Raw genomic sequence first — 6,000 nt, forward strand, 5'->3', positions numbered from 1 at the left:
GGCTCAGGTTGTGATCTTGGGGTCCTGGGATCGAGCCCCGCATCTGGCTCCTTGCTCAGTGGGGAGCCTGCTTCTCCCTCTTCCATTCCTCCTGGTTGTCTCTCTCTCTCTCTTTCTCTCTGACAAATAAAAAAATGGAATCTTTTAAAAATTGAATAACTAAGTAGATAATTCCTGTACACGGCAATACAAATGAATTTTGTCTAGTAGATTCTACTGAATAGAGAATGTAAATGGCTGTCACTTCAATTCTTATTTGAACCAGTTTTAATATCTTACTGATCCCATATCAATTGATGACTTGAATAAAATATTGATACATGTTTATTTTATATTTGCACAAGTCATATTCTCAAATTTTTGGAAGCTATACTTTAGAAATTAAATCCTGAAATAACTCCACATTAGTATATATAGTCCTCATTTATTTTTTATGGTCATTTAGCATCTTTTGAACAATCTTGTTATGTTTGGAGAATTCCCCACATTATAAATTTTTTTTAGGCTCTAAAACTGTGGAAAACAAATTCTGTTGTTATAAGCCACCTAGTTTAGGGTATTTTGTTACAGAAACCTGAACAGACTAAGGCATCTATCCTCACATATGAACCTCATACTTAAAGCAACTAGTTTTCTTCATGTTTCCAGAACATCTATGTTTATCATCCTCTGCACTTCATACTCACTTTATTATTATAACAGTCCCCAGCTAACATTTGCTGGATGCCAGTTATGCCAATGTATGCGCTATACTCTTCATGTAATGTTAGTCAATCTTCACAACACAATGAATTACGTACAATTACTGTCCTTGTTTTACCGAGGGGAAATTAAAGTGCTGAGAGGTCATAAAACTTGTCCGCTCTTAAGAGGACAGAACTGGTAGCTGACTTTGGAATGAACCCAGTTTTAAAAAGTAGTCCTTTTCCAACTTGATGCAGGGCTCAATCCCGGGACTCCAGGATCATGCCCTGAGCCAAAGGCAGACCTTAATTGACGAAGCCATCCAGGCGCCCCTAGAACAGAGTTTTAACTTTCAGCCTCTGTTGCAGTCAAGCTGGTCTTCTGGGCTTCCCACATTGTGTGGTCATTCGTGTCTTTCTGAAATTGCTCTTTCTATTCCTTGACCTCTCTGTCTTGCAAGACCTACTTCAAGTACTGCCTTCAAGGGAGCCTTCTCTAACTCACTCATCTTTCCTTTCTATATACTTTCATGACACTTACAAATCATACCACCCAGTTTGAACTTACTCTATACTTATTACATAAGGTAGTTTCATCTCCCCAGCTAACTTGAGAATACAGAATCCTATATTACTCATCTTTGTGCTGTTCTGCGGCTTAACACATGTTTAGGCCTTAACTAATCAGTATTTGTTGGCTTACTTTTCATAATTACAATCTTCTACATGTTTTGTTTCATTTCTGATTCATACTCATTTGGCAGTGGCTCCTAAGGCTTTTCTTTTCTCTTTCTCCTGAGGCTAACAGCCTCAGGTTTCTCTGCTGCTTTTGTTCTCCTGGTATATAAAAGTCTATAAAAAATATAGTATTTATTTATTATTTTTAAAAAGATTTTATTTATTTATTTGTCAGAGAGAGCACAAGCAAGGGGAGCAGCAGGCAGAGGGAGAAGTAGGCTTCCCGCTGAGCAGGGAGCCTGATGCAGGACTTAATCCCAGGACCATGGGATCATGACCTGAGCCAAAGGCAGGCACTTAACCAACTGAGCCACCCAGGCATCCCCCCAAAAATACAGTATTTGAATACATTGAGGGAACATGTTATTACATAGTCTACCCCATGTACACTAAATGTCTTTTATAAAATTAAAAATCATCCCGCAACACTCTACAACTGTAATTTGGGTCTTTCTATGGTAGCTTCCTTTGAAATGGGGCACTCTTGCTGTTGCAAATTTATTTAACTACAGATGGCCTGCAACTTAGAATTTTTCAACTTTATGATGGTGCAGAAGTGATACGTGTTCTTTAGAAACCTTACTTCAAATTTCGAATTTCAATCCTTTCCCAGGCTGGTGATATGTGGTATGATACTCCTTGGTTGATGCCAGCCAGCAGCGGGGAGATGCACCTGTGTGTCAGCCACACGGTCACGAGGCTAACAACCAATGTACTGACAACTATTCTGCACCCACACAACCATTTCGTTTCTCACTTCCAGTACAGTGTTCATTAGACATCCAACACTTTATTAGAAAACAGGCTTTGTGTTAGATGTTGTTACCCTGTTGTAGGCTGATGTGCGCATCCTGAGCATGTTTAAGGTAGGCAAGTCCAAGCTATCGTGTCCAGTAGGTTAAGCATATTAAACGCATTTTCAACTATAATATTTTCTTTTTTCTTTTTTTTTTTTTAAAGATTTTATTTATTCATTTGACACAGAGAGATCACAAGTAGGCAGAGAGGCAGGCAGAGAGAGAGAGAGAGGAGGAAGCAGGCTCCCCGCGGAGCAGAGAACCCGATGCGGGACTCGATCCCAGGACCCTGAGATCATGATCTGAGCCGAAGGCAGCGGCTTAACCCACTGAGCCACCCAGGCGCCCTCAACTATAATATTTTCAACTCATGATAGGTTTATGCGGATGTTTCCCCATCATGAGTTGAGGAAGACCTGTAGAGAGATTAAAACCAAACAAAAACCAAGAAAATCTGCAGCGGTATGATTCTAAATCTTAATCTAAATCTTAGAATGTTACCTCCCTTCTATCGCAGGTAATCATAGATGAAGAAACATCTGAATGATATGGGAAAGGGAAATGAAAGCAGAATAAGGAAGCTTAGTGCCTTCTCCAGGTTTGAAAATCACCCTCTTTTAGCCTCACACACCCTCAAAATTAGCTGCTTCATGTTTCTCTGAGGAACTGTCTTACTAAGGGCTCTGAATTTTAGGATGATACTGATGTTTTATTCGGTGCTCATTGGCCCGCAGGTGATTAACTTTGTGCTAGAAATTTAATAACAGAATTATTTCCATAGTTAAAATAGTTCGCTTATGAGGGGCCTGAGTGGCTCCGTTGGTTAAGTGCCTGCCTTTGGCTCAGGTCATGATCCCAGAGTCCCGGATCGAGCCTCACATTGGGCTCCCTGCTGAGCAGGGAGCCTGTGTCTCCCTCTGCCCCTCGCCCCACTCATGTTCTCTCTCAAGTAAATAAATAAAATCTTTTTTTTTTTTAAAAGCTCACTTATTACTGACCCTTCTGCCCAAGAAATAACCAATGAGATGAATAACTCTAATACAGTATAGGAGACTAGAAAATTAATTACCTTTACATTAAAATTATCCAGTTTACATGTCAAGGAATGAAAACAGGGCTTTCATCTCCTCTCCGTTTGACAGACAGCTGCATCTTTTGGGACGGTGCCAGTTGCATCCCTCCCAGAAGCACAATGTTGTAGGTCAGAGTAAACGGATTTGGCTGTATTTGGCACCTGGTCACCAGGGCTGCTTTTAACTCTGGCAAAGTGGATATTGTTGCCATTAATGACCGTTTCATTGACCTCAACCACATAGTCTACATGTTCTGGTATGAATCCATTCAACAGCACAGTTAAGGCTGAGGATGGAAAGCCTTTCTCCCATCTTCCAAGAGTGAGATCCACCACCATCAAATGGGGGTGATGTTTGTGCTGAGTATTTTGTAGAGTCCAATGGGGTCTGGAGAAGGCTGGGGCTTACTTGAAGGATGGGGCCAAGAGGGTCATTATCTCTACCCCTCCTGTTAATGCCTCCATATTTGTGATGGGTGTGAACCATGAAAATTATGACAACTCTCTCAAGATTGTCAGCAGTGCCTCCTGCACCACCAACTGCCTGGCCTCATCACTGGCCAAGGTCATCCATAACAACTCTGGCATTGTGGAAGGACTCGTGATCATAATTCATGCCATCCCTCCCACCCAGAAGACGGTGGAAGGCCCTATTGGAAGCTGTGCTATGATGGCCAAGGGCATCCCTGCTTCTACTGGTGCTGCCAAGGCTATAGGCAAGGTCATTCCTGAGCTGAATGAGAAACTCACTGGCATGGCCTTCTATGTCCCCACCCTTGACATGACAGTGACCTGCCGCCTGCAGAAAGCTGCCAAATACGATGACATCAATAAGGTGGTGAAACAAGCATTGGAAGGCCCCCTCAAGGGCATGGTGGGTTACACTGAGAACGAGGTTGTCTCCTGCAACTTTTTTTTAAAAAAGATTTTATTTATTTATCAGATAGAGATCACAAGTAGGCAGAGAGGCAGGCAGAGAGAAAGGGGGAAGCAGGCTCCCCGCTGAGCAGAGAGCCTGATGCAGGGCTCAATCCCAGGACCCTGGGATCATAATCTGAGCCGAAGGCAGAGGTTTTAACCCACTGAGCCACCCAGGTGCCCCTCTCCTGCAACTTTTAACAGTGATACCCACTCTTCCATCTTCGATGCTGGGGCTGGCATTGCCCTCAATGACCACTTTGCAAGCTCATTTCCTGGTATGACAATGAATTTGGCTACAGCAACCAGGTATTAGACCTTATGGCCCATATGGCCTCCAAGGAGTAAGAGCCCCCTGAACCACCAGTCCCAGTGACAGCAAGAGAGAAAGGCCCTCAGCAGATGGGAAGTCCCTGCCCCAACTCAACCCCCAATATGCTGAGAATCTCCTGAACTCTACACAATTTCCATCCCAGAACCCCTGAAGAAGGGAGGTTCTTGGAGAGCCCTACCCTGTCATGTGCCATCAATAAAGTATGCAGTACCCAACCAAACAATCAATCAATCAATAAAGGATTCTTGAATCATTGGGAAAAATAGAAGTGTTATAAATTAAAAATATGTTGGAGCACCTGGGTGGCTCAATCATTAAACGTCTGCCTTAGGCTCAGGTCATGATTCCAGGGTCCTGGGATAGAGCCCGCATCAGGCTCCCTGCTCAGCAGGAGAAACATCTGAATGATATGGGTTCCCTACTCAGCAGGAAGCCTGCTTCTCCCTCTCACACTCCCCCTGCCTATGTTCCCTCTCTCGCTGTCTCTCTCTGTCAAATAAATGAAAAAAATCTTAAAAAAAAAAAATCTATGAAATGCTTTAAAAAATTAAAAAATAAATAAAAAATATGCATTAATTCTAATACTTTATAGATGATCTGTTTGGTGCATTTTTTACTGAAAATATTTGATCCCAGTGGACATCCCCCATTATCCTGGGTACTTCTTTGCTTCTTTCTGTCACCTGGCAATGTTTGCTCTAAGGAGGAAGGTTAATTTTACCAAGAGATCTTTTTTTTTTTTTTAAGGTAATCTCTACATGCAACATGAGGCTCAAACCCACAATCCCAAGATCAAGAGTCTCTTGCTCCACTGACTAAGCCAACCAGATGCCCTGATTTTACCGAGATCAAAACGAGACACAACTAAAGAGCACTTGGGGTGCCAAAGATAAGATCCTCCCTCCGAGTGTATAATGGCTGTGACATACTTGATGTGTTAACAATCAATTGCAAAGTAAGTCACAATAATAATAATAATAATTTGTTAGTAGTAATAAAGTAGCACAATTTGCAAGCAATATATTTAAGAATTAGAGCAGATTCAGGTAGTGCATTTAAATATGTCTTCATAATTTGCATTTCAATATATGCATAAGTGCATTTCAATATGCCTTCTGGGAGAGGAAAGGGGAGAGTTTATAGGTAGCTACCAGAGACTGACATTATTTTGTGAATGTATCATGAAAATGTCATAGATGTGAACAGCATCTGTCTTCTCTGTAGTGGTGAAGAAAAGTTGAAAATACCTGAGCCAGGGCACCTGGGTGGCTCAGTCAGTTAAACTTCTGCTCTCAGCTCAGGTCACGATCCCGGAGTCCCCAGATGGAGCACTGCCATCAGGCTCCTTACTGAGTGGGGAGTTTGCTTTTCCCTCTGCCCCTCCCCCTGCTCGTGTTCTTGCACACTCTCTCTCAAATAAAGTCTTTAAAAAAAAAAAAGAAAGAAAGAAAAAGAAAA

General features: G+C 42.1%; 1 pseudogene; it reads left to right on the top strand.

The window, feature by feature from the left end:
- Window positions 1-3,410: 3,410 nt before the first annotated feature.
- LOC116567121 lies at window positions 3,411-4,556 on the top strand (annotated as a pseudogene).
- The last annotated feature ends 1,444 nt before the right edge of the window (window positions 4,557-6,000 follow it).

The sequence above is a fragment of the Mustela erminea genome, chromosome 10 (genome assembly GCF_009829155.1).
Source record: "Mustela erminea isolate mMusErm1 chromosome 10, mMusErm1.Pri, whole genome shotgun sequence".
Lineage (NCBI taxonomy): Eukaryota > Metazoa > Chordata > Mammalia > Carnivora > Mustelidae > Mustela > Mustela erminea.